The sequence below is a fragment of the Channa argus genome, chromosome 7 (assembly GCF_033026475.1).
Source record: "Channa argus isolate prfri chromosome 7, Channa argus male v1.0, whole genome shotgun sequence".
In the NCBI taxonomy this organism is placed as follows: domain Eukaryota; kingdom Metazoa; phylum Chordata; class Actinopteri; order Anabantiformes; family Channidae; genus Channa; species Channa argus.
The window spans coordinates 2,669,177-2,683,575 of record NC_090203.1 but is presented as its reverse complement, the minus strand read 5'-3'; the positions used below and the strand labels follow the sequence as shown (position 1 = coordinate 2,683,575).

The 14,399-nt window shown below is 43.5% G+C and overlaps 1 protein-coding gene across 6 annotated transcripts in view; it reads right to left on the bottom strand.

The window, feature by feature from the left end:
* sema6cb (semaphorin 6Cb) overlaps positions 1-14,399 on the bottom strand; it is a 136,199-nt gene that overhangs the window by 68,389 nt on the left and 53,411 nt on the right. For 5 of the 6 annotated variants that reach the window (XM_067509349.1, XM_067509353.1, XM_067509354.1 and 2 more), the window contains one exon: positions 11,224-11,387. The exons of the other annotated variant lie outside the window; for it this stretch is intronic. The gene's annotated coding sequence lies outside the window, so the exon portion shown is untranslated. The remainder of the gene's footprint in view (positions 1-11,223; positions 11,388-14,399) is intronic. 6 annotated transcript variants of the gene reach the window in all.

Here is a 14,399-nt window from a genome sequence, read left to right as displayed (position 1 = left end):
TTTTATGGCTTTACGCTGTCCCACCCATGATAAGTCAATGGCTGTGGGCAATCATACACCGAGGAGCAGCGTTGCTCCTCTCATCAGGCCACACCGAGTCATGCAACATGGGAAGGAAGATAGGAGCTGGGACATGAAACAGAGCAGCGGTTACAGTAGCAACGCAGTAAACCAAAACGTAGAAGAAGAGGAAGAGGAGGCGGAGAAGAGGAATGACATTGTCTCACAGCTCAGTGGTCTAGAATGAGTCAGACAATCAATTCCACTACTCAGTTTCAGCTTGGCAGGTTCTGCTTCAGCAGCACTGTGCATCCCAGGCAGCGCCAAATTATCAACGGTGCTGGGACACTTTAATGATCGGTCACAGTTGTCAAATGACACAAATGTGCGATGATTGATGACGTGCAAAAGTACGAACCTGACCAGTCCTAACTTCTATTCTTGTTGTGTGGGTGTCGGTTTTCCAGGTTTTAATTAAGTGCTTCGTCTGGGGCGGCTGTAGCGCAGTTGGTAAGGGCAGTCGTCCACGGACCACAAGGTGAGTGGTTCGATCCCCGGCCCTGGCTACATGTCAAAGTGTCCCTAGGCAAGACACTGAACCCCTAACAGCACATTCCCCTCCCCAGCAACATGCGGACACTGATCCGCTGTGGCAACCCTGAAATCACGGGATAAGCCGAAAGGACAAAAAAAAAAAATTAATAAAATAATTAAGTGCTTCGTCTATCTTCAGTTATGTTGCTCCAGACAATTTTACTGATGACATGAGGCTGTTTTGTTGGATCTTAAAAAATAAGTAGTCTATCTTCTACTGTACATGCTGATAGAAGACACCTCAGTGTCATTAAAAGACTTTCCTTTTTTTTTAAAACACTAGAAATATGCTCCTAAACCTTATTGTGAAGAGATGCTGTTAAAGTGATCCAGACTCACCGAACAGCACTGGCAGCAGTTCAGAGATATTTGCTTCTCTGCTTTGGAAGTGAGACTCGCCCTTCTAACCAATTAGAAAAGAGCAATTACTTCTGCTTGACTTGTACGTTTTAAAGCCTACTCATTTATTGTAATTTCACTAGGCTAACACCTGAAGATCTAGGCAGCTTCAAGAATTAAAGCTGCCCACAAATATTGGTGCAAACATTGACCTGATCTGATCGCAGTTTCTCCTCGTGTTAATAGCTCTGACATAGACAATCACCTGCTGCGCGTTACACGTGTGAGTCAACAACTCCGGACACTGTCCGGACTCGATTCAGCTGAGAACCGTCCACACACTGTACCAAGTTCATATGGAAAAAAATGATTTAGATTGATAATCTAAAAGCAAAATTATGTAAACTAAGAAATTCTCCATGTGTTTCTTTGCCCAAAATTATTCCACAAGAGACAACCAGTGATGGTCATCTGACAAATGACTTAATCGTTCGTTGCTGCACAGCTAAAATAGATACAAAAATACCACAATGTTTATGATTGATGTTTGATTTGAAGAACCTAAACGTGCACAAACTATGCTTTTCAGATGTGGCAGAAAATGATTAAAATGACTAGTTTCACTGTTATGTTCATAGACATTGAGCCTTGTATCTGTTGCTGAGCGGTAGTAAGAGAAATCAGCCCGTCTCCTGAGTTGACACCGTAAATGACTGGTCACCGGTTCTATGTTGGTTCCTCTAACAGTCATTTGACTCAGTCACCACTTTCACGGATCTAATTGCATCCATTCACTGAGGCAGGCTCAGGGGCATCAATCACTGTTGCCCACTGTTCTTCTGACAACATGGTCCCTTTACTGTCTTAGCAGCACTAGAGTGTTACTAAGTCAGGAGTGTCAGCTGCTTGTGTTCCTGCCTCTGCCCAAGGTGTCTGAGTTGTGTGTCCGAGCAGAGCCTGGATCTCAGTTAAGATAATGCAGCTTTTCCAGCACTTAAAGGGGATAAGCTCTTATCTCTGTCTAAACCCCCCAACAGTCATTAGAGGCGACAGGGCCTGCTTAGAAGTCCATCTAATTAGGGCTAAATCCTGCCTCCTTCTTCCCAACAAAGAGCAGAGTAATTGACACTGAGGATTACACAGGAACTGTATTTAGAATCTAATTAGTTCTTCACTGACATCAGTAACTAAGTTGCCCAAAATGGTTTCCCTGTCGTTAAATAGCTGCGGCATAAGTTATGCTTTGTGTCATTGCTCATCCCAGCTTCCTTGATTATTTGTAAATCGGCATTTCCTTGACACTTTTCTAAGTGAAGGTACAGGACTGTAAGGTTTTTGGGAAATCTGCACAAGCTTTCAAGTCACACGTTAAAGGGTTAATTCGGTCACTTTGTCACCTTACGGACGTCGATTGCGGCAAACATTGAATATTCTCTGTTAACATTTGGATAGTTGTCAGCCAGCAGCCTGGGTTAGTTCATTCATTAGTGCTCTAGATCTTCACTACTGGAATAACATTAATAACATCAGCCAGACACAAAACTCCACTAGGTGACACATTTCTTTATCCCAAAAGCCGTGAAACTTCTTTTTTAAATACATATTGCCACTAAACACTGTACATGTATGACACTTAAAGGCAGAAAAAAAACACTGTACGGCTGATTGTGTAGTTGATTCAGTCATGACGACTGGTCGGACCTACTTGGTCCTGGTCAGTGCCCGTCCAGCCCAGTTCACTGAACAATCGTTAAGCGTGTGCTGTCTAGTCCATGTTGTCCTCACAGCTGTGCTTTAGCCGCTTTTGTTCGTCTTTTGTTCTTTTAAGCACAAATTGCTAAGTTACAAAGTTCTGGGTCACTGCCATATGTGTTTTGGTACAAAAATGCATGAATTTCTTTCCCGACCAGTTGTTAAGTGTGTTCCCCCACAGCTTATTGAGTCATCGGGTGTCTGAAATTTCAAATCTGTGCTAGATGATGGAAACAGTCTTTATGTGCGAGCTGTCCATTAGCCAGTACTTTGCTGTGTCCCCAGATTAGTGTGGACGGTGTTTATTTGGGTTTTGGTTTTTGTGTCACCTCATGCAGTGGTGTGTGTGTGGCTAATGAAACTGAAGTGTTCCACTCGTCTGCGTTGACAGCTTAAGCGTGAGTGAAACACACAAAGACAATAAAAAAAGAACTTTGGAATATACCAACTCACGTTGCAAGCGAAACCAGACGGAGGAAAAACAAAGGATGCAACACTGACTCCGACCAAGGTTTGACCAAGCAGCTCTAATAAGAGGAAAGAGAGGGGACAAAAGGGTCCATCTATAATGGGGCTAGATACTGGTGCGAGCGTGCTGTTGAGCCCGGTTGATGGTGTCATTAAGTGTGAGTGCGTGACAAATGCACTGTGCTTGTCGGATTTGAGACTCTCATTAGTCTGTGTTCGGGAGGAGACCCGAAGCCATTACTCTTGTAGCTTCCTTGACAAGAGGCTGAATGTGTCTGCGTATGAGAGCGAGAGAGGAAGTGTGCGCTTCTACTGGGAGGCTTGTACACGCTCAGGTATTTTAGATGACGTGTTGCGACCTGTGGCAGCCATAGTGGAAGATCTTTGGACTTTTCTCAGCAAGACTTGGTGGTTACCATTCCACAAATAATACATTTCGTTTTGAGTGTATGTAATTTAAGCACACCGAGGAACTGTGTAGGGGCTCAGACAGGAAGTGTTTATGTGCACTACACTTTTGTAGTTTAGCATCATTATCGAAGCTCATACAATATATTAGGGAATTGTTCATATTAGAAATGTGAACTCTGAAACCTAGCTGCATATTAAAATGGTTTGCTATTAAATTATCAAACTGTCAATAGGATTTGTGCTTTAAACCTAAGGACGGGGGAAAACCACTTGTTTATGTCCCACTCATCATAAATCTCACTCTTACTTTCTACCAACACCAACACCACAACAATCTTTTCAGCTTCTCTGCCAAGTTCCTACACAGCTCGCCATTATTTTTGTATAGTTCTCCAGTGAACTGGGGCTGCCAAGAGGTTTGTGACACAAAGCCACTTCAGGAAAAAAAATAATAAAAAAAAAAAATCAGGGACACATGCTGTGCTATATAAGCACTGTGAAAGTGCACCGTGTTAACAAGCTGCCTTGTGTCTCCAACTGCCACAATGGAGCCTGGTATCTTTGAATGTGTGATGGCAGAAGGATGTATGTACCCAGAAAACATTTTCTTTCATCCACTGTTGCCATGTGACAGCATGTCAAATTTTGAAAACAGCTCCTCCCCAGTTGCACGGGGGATGAAGGAACAGGTAGCTGCCAGTGCAGCCTGCATTGCCTGCGACATTGGCTCTAACGGTCGTGTGGCCGGATCAATACTCAGAGACAAGCATCTGCCCGGGTCTCCTGTTACTGTACTCCTGTCCTCATGGCGTTCTCAGACTGTTCTGCAGACAACCATGCGCTGCTGGCTCACATTAGTGACGAGGCTTATCACTGAACAACACAGGAAATGTGATGCCACATAGGGCAGCCGCTGACACTTTAATTTGTCACTGGTGATAGGGTTTGTCAAACTATTGCTAGAGTTCATCAGAAACTTGGCCTTATTTGCTCAGTCTGCAGACAGCTTTCGCCCCTCTTGTGAAATTCTCCACCACAACGACCTTGATGCTCAATCAGAGCATATTTTTCATTATGGCTAAGGCTCTGTGGAGAGTTTTTCTTCAATTCAATGTGCTGGGTGCTGATGAACCTGTGCGATAGCTAGGAAAAAAGAAAAAAAAAATCCTCTTTCAATAATTGACACCATCGCTTGCCACAGAAAAAGAAAAGTGATAGACTTGTTCAGAAACGTTGTTAAGTCTAGCGAGATGAAAGTACAGAAAGACTCAAAAGCCCAACCGAGGAGGAGGCACACGCCTTCAGGAAAACCTACAAAGAGTAGAGAGTCGGGAAAATAATAAAAAGGTAAATAAAGAGATGGATCGTCAGACAAGCTGGGAGGAATCTCTGAGGAAGGTACAGGACTCCTATGGCTGTGAGGTTTCTGGGTAATCTGCACAAGCTAATCAGCACTGTATCCAGGCCAGGAGAACAGCAAAGGACTATATTTGCATCATTTGTAAAGCTGTAGTGCTGATAAGTACCGTACGGCTTCATAATAGGTTTTCAGTGTTCAAGTTGGTAACATTTAGTGTATTTTTTTTTATTTGAGACATTTATTAGCAGTAAATATGGATCATGACTGAACCAGTTTGTCTGAAACCTGCAAAAACCTATACTGTGGTGTATATATCAATGTAATGGGCGTCGAAAAAAAGGACATTTCGGTGTTACTGAACAAGCTGTCACAGTCCATATTTCATTAGGAAAGGTCTTTTCTCTGGGGGCTGCGCAACCGTGCTGTGAAATGAGGATCGTTTCATGCGAAAAGCGACAGAGCAATGAAGAGCAATGTGCCTGACCTCCACGTTGCGAAGAGCATTTGCAATTTGTCGTTTTAATGTTTGCTTATGCGAAGCCTTTGACACAGTATTATAACCCACCCAACTCCCATAAACACTTACATTCTTCAATGTACGCAAATAAATGGTGTGGAGCTTTTTGGGATCTGGATTTTTATAAACTCCGCGGCCTGAGGTCTGGCTGCAGTCCAAATAAAAAAGAAATGGGTTTTTAGAAGAACAGCAGAACAGATTAACCAAACACAAAGGGAATTTAAGAACCTGCTGCCCAACATGCCAAAATGGAAGACTGCCGATCTTTATCATAGATTAACTATTATAACTGTGTTATTCCTTTGCTAATCTTAGTCCATAATCAGTTTAACATGTCTGCCTAAACTGACCCCATCACTCCATTTAAAAAAGCCCGTTAAACTAATCTGCCATTCGGCTTTAATAACTGTGTTACTCTGTATCACAATTAAAAACTCTAAAGCGCTGGTATCCACAAATGAACCAATCCACCAGGAGAGGATTGAGGCAGATTCTCTTTAATCTCTGGGATTTTATTTTCTCGCTTCAGTCTCAGTGATTTGGTGCCGCATATGTCTTTTCAATGTGCTTAGGCCCTTCGGCCATATGCTACTGCTGCCCGGGCCATGACTCAATGGGTTCGTAATCAGTCTTCTCATTGACGCAGCACATTCTGTCATTAAAAACACAAGCCTTTGAGGCTTGTTTGAGCCTTTATCCTCCACGTCTTCTGGCCTCGTCTGGGCCTGAGACGGCCCCATCTATTGCTGCGTTGCAAAATAAAATAGAAATCAAAGAATCTAAAGTTGAAATTCAGTTCATAACTGTGTGGCTTCTTGATCCATGTTAGCTGGCTCGTTCCCAACACGCTCACAATTTGCACTCTGTTTGGATATAGAGTGTATTTAGAGGACTCAAACCCTAAAGCCTGTCATTTGAAAAGATTTTCTCCTTCTGTTGTGCCCAAAGTGTTTCCAGATAAACCCAGTTGTAGACAAACCCAACACACTGCAAAAACAATTAAGATTCTTAATTGGTAGATTTGCATAGTAAGACCGCAGCAAATCTTATTTTATGGTATAACCTAAAGTGAATATCTAAATATATGAAACAAAAAATAAAGTAAATGACTAATTTGTTACACAGTTAGACAGTGTCAAGCTGAAAAGTGCAAATGACCAAAAGCTAAAAAGCAGGGATCCTCTTCCTTCTCAAGCAGCTAATCTGAATCTCAGCCAACTGGCTAAAAAAGATGAATTTTACAGTGCACAGGAGTTATCTGAAGGGTAAAACTGACACAGATATAATAGGGAAATATATAAACTTTATTATAATTTAAATTAATTTGGATTTTGCCCTCAAAATAAACATCGTTCCAGGGCACAGAACATTACCATAAATTAGGCCTGATTCCCGACCAGCTCTCAAATAAGATTCACTATTTGGTGACCTTTACGTGTTGTTTAGGACTAAAATGTATTAGTCAGTTGACCCCTTTGCTCATGTGAGTTGTAATTATAAACAGCCTGTGGTGAAGCTTTGGAGGACTTCCTGACTTTCACCCAAAGTCCAAGTGGCTCCACTCTCATTATCCAAAATTACTAAATGCTTCGACCCCAAAGGGAGGGATGCAATTACTGAGGTATGAGAGGATTAAGGTGAAAGTTTAACATATCCACAGAACCTGAATCTTGTTCCTGACAGATGTTTAGGCTAAGTGGTGTGCAGCACGGCTGCAGCCATGTTTCCTGACACAGCAGAAGCACTTAGGTTCTTAAAGAGGAATTTCTTTCCCCATTACAGCGAGGTGATTTATTTAAACTCTGCTGCGGATTTGTTTTAGCACTTGATATTCAGGGAGCTTTTTCTTTCTCCAGGACTGTGGCAAATGTGAACACTGGTCCTTTTAACGAGGAGTAAGGTCTGCAGATTGTTTGTGCTGACTGTAAAGGAGCCGTTATCACAAACCGAGGGCCGCTTTTCTCCTCACAGCGAGGACGGGCCAATGCACTTGTGTTCTCTCCTGTAGCAAACTGGCTCCTGTCCAGCGTCTCCCAGTGTCTAATAGCGTGTGGACATCTTATGAAGAATTGCATGCTGTGAGGTTTGTCCCTTTTCCGCTAAGCTGGTTGGTTCAACTTGCCCCTGAGAACCTGTATTACTGGAGCTGTCCCATGTGAGGATAATTAGCTGGAGACAAACATGAAAGTCAGCAAAAAGTTTCTTTGAAGTCCAAATATAAGTCTGAGAGGCATGTTTCAGAGGAGAATCGATGTTGTTCACTGTGTCGTTAAACAGCTCCTCAGAGCAGTGTCGAATACTAGTTCGAATGGTTATCAATAACAAAATTATGCTTTTTTTTTTGGGTCTTTGTGTGAGAGGAAAATTGTCAGCGGGTCTCAACTCTGTTCTAGTGTTTGATCAGTTCCCATCATGTGCCTTTAATGTTATCTCTGGTGGCTTGAGATGCTCCCTCAACTCCCACTCAGATGACTGCAGATGTCTCTTAGAAAGGCAGGGAATACATCACATCTGCTGATCAATATCCTCTGCTTAAGGCTTGCAGGATCCCAGAATATTAAGCAACCGTGGGAAAGTTATCCTGTCACGTCGCAGGTGAGGAGAGCTAAAGCTGGCAATTATACCACCCTCCCACCCACAGACCAAGTGCAGGTTTTTAATGAAAAGAGAATCTGATCTATTAACTAGACTGCTTCATTTGAAATTCATTGTGTTTTTTAAGGTCAGCTCAATTCAGAGTTATATTGTGGCTGGTACATACTGTAGGTTTTCTCCTTTTATACCATGGAATAAAGGGGGTGATTTTTCAGTAGTGGTGGTGAAGCCAACAACCATTTCATAAAATGTCCTCTCAAAATCTTTCGAGCTTGACTTAAAACACGTTTATAAGAATGTGTGAGAAAAAAAGAAGAAGACATAATAGCAATGGCAGCTAACTACTCGGCTAATTATGGGTCAGCTGCAAGCAGAACACTCCAAACACTGGCAGCTAAACTATTTCACCTGTTACCATTGCAAACTGAATCTAAATGCAAAATTCTTAAATTCCAGCTGTTGCTGCAACAAAAAGTCTGTCAGATAAACCGACAAATGCCTTACTGTGAAGTTGTGACCAGCCAGTGTTGCATTTGTATATGTAATGTAGAATCTTTCTGGGTGTGACTTTAGTTAGTTAGGGTTGTTACTTTATTTTAACCTTTGTCACAATTTCTCCCCAACCATAACTTTCTGTTTTTGTGCAAAAATCTAAGCAAAAGTGTGTATTTTTCGAGCACAGACCACAGGACTTTGAGGTACATGACACAAAGACTCAACGAGCTTCCAAGCATGTGGGGCAGCTACCTATTAGTCCATATCTATGCTGATAACAGCCGTTGCATAGCAGGATCACACTCAGGATGGGTGATATTTTTACACTTCCTGCTTAACGCGGCTGCAAAGAAAATCTGATTGGGGATAGTTTTCACAGCCCTGGGACACAGCCTGAGCGATACCAGCCCCGTCAGGCGAACTGAGCTTACCAAAAGTTATGCTGGAAAGGATAGCAGCCATTGGGGATTTTAGTCAAGCTGCACCAAAGCCTCATGGGTAAACACCGATAAGTCAGCAGCTCTGTAAATAGAACAGCATGCTGACATGTACAGTACATCGGTGAGCGTATGTGTTTCTATGGTAGGTTGTGTGTTACGTCTCCTAGAGTCCCACCAGCCTACCATTAGTCTGAGCTCTGTCTCTCTGTCACAGTCCCTCAGCATCCCTTCGCCTCTCCGAGTGGAGCCAAGCAGAGAGCCTTTGACAGTTTGTGAACGCCTCTGCTGCACACATCATTGATAATAATGGAGACGGAAGGCTGGTGGAGGGTGGCACGCGTGTCAGAGTTCGCTGGGGTGTGTGGGCGCGTGTGTGGGGGTAACCGAAGTCACGGGATTACACAAGCGGAGCATGTGTGGTTGCTCTGCAGCACGGAGATCAATTCATGTCGCTGCAGCAAATGGCGTGACAACCAGTCTCCTCCCCATCACCATCTGCCTCCTCCGTGCCAATTTGTCACAGTACATCCAAGTGTGGCCATGCCCTCATTTAACACTGAGCAAGAGCACAACTCAGGAAAGAACAGGAGGAAGAAAAAGCAGAGAAGGAGAAAATAAGGGCACTGACAAAGACTGCATCCCTTGGGGCGAGCAGTGAGAGAGGTCAACTGGAGTTTATCAGAGGGTAAAGACAAGACATATACACAGGAGGCCATCCTGGAGACGGAGCTGGCTCAGGGACAAACCACATACCTGTGACAACCTGGGCTCAAATCTGGACCATGATCCGTGTCACCTTCTCTCTCTGCCAGTCTTTCCTTTAAGAGCTTTTTATAGAAAGGCACAAAGGTGCTAGAAAAAGTATCATCTTAACGTAATCTTTAAAAACTACAAAAAAAAAAAAAAAAAAAAAAAACGGAGACAGCTGCATTCTCAGTGTGGCACTTGTCACCAATCCCCCGCTGCAGGTTTGTGTTTAATTCAGTGCATTTGCTTGTAAAGTTGGGCAAACTGAGACGGAGGGCGAGATTTGCCACAAGCCGTTTGATGTTCTGGTTTGGTGCACAAACATAATTTTTGTTTGTCTGTCTAAAGCATGTGGGCCATGAACAAATGTTCAAACATCCAAACTATGCATCAAACTATGCTTCACTTATAGTGGGAAGGACATAGCGCTTACATTGTCAATGAGTGGGTGACAAGATATGGAAGCAATGCCTCTTAGTCCCTTTCTGCCTCCGTCTCTCTCGCTCACATTCTTGGCACCATAATACCTCTATTCATCTCAGTGGTCTGATCATGTTTCACGCCTGTGCACCCTCGTTGACTGCTGTTCTGTCACATTTCACCCCTTTTGATAGGTCTTTGTCTCATCAATAATGACAGGCAGAAAATGGCTGTCCACACCGTGCCACCACGATGCCAGTGGTCCAGTTAGACAACATATTCCTACATATATACACACAACCTTCTGACTGAACCTCAAAATGCATGGCCTGCGATGCAAAAGTAGCGGGCTTCTATTCACTTTAACTGAGGCGCAGTGCTCCCGTATGCGTGGCCAGCCAAAAGAGGGATCACGGCACAATAGCGGAGCTTTGAAAGGGGCATGAATAAAGAGATCGCCCAATGTGAGCATTCGAACGGTCAAATCGCTGCAAATAGGAGCTCATGCGAACAAAGCCAGTGTTCGCCCTGGAAAAAAACGCTGTGTCTTTTTTATGTTTATTTGCAAAGCTGGGCGTGCGAGGCAGAGCTGTGATTGAAAGCTCTCAAGGGCCCTTTTGCCATTTTGGAAAAACACTTCAAAAATCACGACCAGCACGGGCTAATACAATCAGGTATGGGAGTGTTCGGGGAAGGCTATTAACCGGCAGGCAGGTCTCTATCCATTACTGTGGCCTATCTGAGCGTCACAGGGTGTGCACTTGAAATTAAGGGGACAAATATGACTTTATTCCCTGCATTCATCACAACAGGCCGCGGCGTTGTTGAAATGGCCGTGATTGAGTGTGGATCCAACATTACAACATTAGGGGAAACGGTGAAACGTCACACCATCACTAAAAGCACCGGTAAACACATTAAAATCACTGACACAGTAAAATGTGTTCCAGGTTGCCACATAAAAGTTATCAATGTGAGTATCAACAGCAAGCTTTCAAAACGGCCTCAATTTGTGCTGTTTGCAAGTGTGCACATTCATGCAACCTGACACGACTATGGAACGGAAGGATCACAACTGAACTTACAGACACGTTTTTATCACATCCAACAATCCACGATCTTTAGCTCATCCTTCTTCTGGGTTGGATGCAGAGAGCTGAGAGAGGATTGAGTGGTCGGGGTGGCGTCGATGGTTGAAACCCCCTTAGATGTCGTGCCTCTCAGAACCTTTCAGTCTTCAACAAACTTCCTGTGAGAAGAAAAACGCAGGAATAACAAACATGAGAATGGGCAAAAACACAAGAGAAACAGCTGCACCGCAAACACACTGCTGAAAAACCATTTGGGGGATGGAGTCTCTCGCTTAAACAGGGGCCAGTGACCTACTGTACAACCCCCCATGGAGAGGGGCTCTACGTCCTCTTAGCGTAATGTCCTCAGCCACTCTGCTGTCATAACATCACAGCTCACACGAGCAGAGAGGCTGTAAATAGAGCCAGATGTGTTGGGCCTCCTAAATCATGTTTAACCCCTGTTGTACGATCATAGCATTACGTGACATTAGAATGCAGACAAACACCACAAGTACAGTATGTATCATGACAACAAATATAGATTATTCAGTTCCCACGTCCAAGCCTCCACCCACGCTCTGTGTCTATATACCAAGTGTGAGCCATCTTACAGCAGACTAATGCACCATGTGGTTTTACATGCCTACGCTTATGGTAAACTGTGTGCTTATCCAAAAGTTGTTTTCATAACAATATGGAGGAAATATTTTGCAGAGTAGCAGGACTGATGAAGCGAAGGATAGCACAACAACAAAAAAACGGTGTGGTACATCCGTATTAATGTGAAGATAAACCTGCTGGCACTTTATTTCTGACTAATATTAACTTCGATCTTCAGCTACTTCTGCCTTGGTTGTTACTGCAGCAGTCCACTAGTACAGGGTTCAGAGAAGCGCCGTCATTCATCATATTTGCTAGAAGCCTTTTAATCCACAACTTTCTGGACTTTGGAAAAAAAATAAAAAAATCATTTTCCTGAAGGTTCTATCTGCTGTCAGGCGACTCATTCAAGCGGCACAGCTGGGATTTCATTAGCTGCACCGTCATCTTTTATCCAACTTCCCATTAAAATAAGTAAATAAATAAAAAACCACAAAGAGACTGAAAACAATCCATGATTCATTGTTGCAAGTTCAGCAACCCAAACGCACACAGTCTGTCTCCAATGATGGTGGTGACTAATGACAACTGGCCCACGGATTTCCAGTAACAAAGCTTCCACCTTTTATTAATTGCATCTTGCTTAAATGAAGAAGGGCGGTAAAGCTTGTGCCTAATTCCTCACATGCTTATCCATGGATAAAGCTTGTTCTACACAGTGACTCACCCACACAGCAGATGAGCTGCATTGCTTTCCCAATCCCCCTTGAATGAGGCAGCTGACTGCAGCTGCTGTGAGCTCAATGCCACTGCGGACTCTCATCGTGGCTTCGCGAAGCCACCGAAGGCCTGTAAATACTTAACAACCAAAGCCTCCTGCAAATTAAGCAGAGCAGTGTGAGAGCTCTGGCACGCTGGCTTATGGTGACTTAACCTGTGGGGTGGAAAGACAGGGGCAGTGCTAAAAAAGAAGGCACGGCCGGTTAGTGAAACACTTGTGGCCACCGTGCCAAAATGACCACAGGTCTTAGTCATGGGAAGTGGTCTAGTGGAGTGAGTGAAGAGAGTGATGTCACCTCTGAATATGTATTTAAAAAATGACCAGGCTCCAATTCACACAACCTATGACGACATTTGACTCCCCTCTCATCTGTCACACTGTGGACAGGCCACAGCTGTTCTTCCTGTGAAAAACATCAGCAGGCATGGGAGATCGGGAAGAAACCAATATCATAAGTTAATGATTTATATTTCCACTACAGAGTGAGAGACAAATTACTGAAGCCGATTAATGCAAAACAATTTCAAATGCTTTAGCAAGGTAAAAAAAATCCCGGCCACAGAACCAAAAGGAAATAGCCAAAAGGATTAAAGGCTGATTTATAATTCTCCATCGATGGACGTAAAAGTCAAACGCGAACCTACGCAGGAAAGGTAATTATGGGTATAACCGTAGATCGCATAGGTTCGCAGAGTCCCTGACGTACACACCTCCAAAATCTCAACAACACAAACTATCTGATTAAGAGAAACTGAATTAGTTTCACAATTTACCATTTGGTGTTTGAAATGACACTGAGTGTTGTGAATTGTAGAGCACGCGCATTTAATTTCCGTTTCCGAATTCTTTCGTCTTTTTCAGCAACTTGAGGTTTATTTAATGTGATACTGTCCTCTCGTGGACACGTATTTCCCTTCAGGGGGTCGCCACAGCAGAACACGTTCCGTACGTTGATTTGGCATGAGTTCTTTCTTTTACGCCAGATGTCGATCCTGACGCAACCCTCCCATTACATTCGGGCTCAGGACTGGCACCAAGGTAGCCTTTGGTACCCGTTGAGCCACCAGGCCCGGACACGTACCTCTACCGTGCAGGTATCAAAGAAACACGTGTGAACGAGCACGGCTCAGCGTCGGCATTTACGTGTATCGACGGAAGTATAATTTGGCCTTAAGCTGAAACCTGATGACTTCACTGTGTTTTTTCACTCATTCAGATCTTCTCACGTGTCGGTTCATGCAGGGCTGCAACTATTCATTTTCCTTATTGATTTATTGTCTTATTATTTTGCTGATTAATCTACAAACTGGTTCCACAAAAGGATTTTAAAATGCCCATCACAGTTTTTTGACATCTTCACAAGTCCTGCTTAGAGTTCAGTCCCGAAAACCGAACTCTTGACAGCATGTCCTCAAAAAACAACAGACAGACGGGACAATCCAGATGATGAAATGCCACCGGCACAAAGGTTAGGTAAATAAGGGTCAGCAGATTCGCTTAAACAGGACACAGGATGTCTGAATGTGGAAGGTGAGCAAAAGGGCTGTTTAGTTCATGTTTTCCCCCCACACTTAACAGAATAGGTTCAAATATCGATTTATGTGAATGGGATCAGCTGGTGGGGCTGTTATCAGCCTCTGTAACATCAGCTGCTGGGGCTATTAGACTGGGTGCCCATACAATTCATGGGAGATGAAGGATAATGTTTGCACTGATTGTTTTGCTGCCATACTGCAATGGTTGTGGCCCAGCGTTATGGTGTCCTATAATTTCTAATCCCATTTTCTAGAAAAGGTTCCGCAGAGAG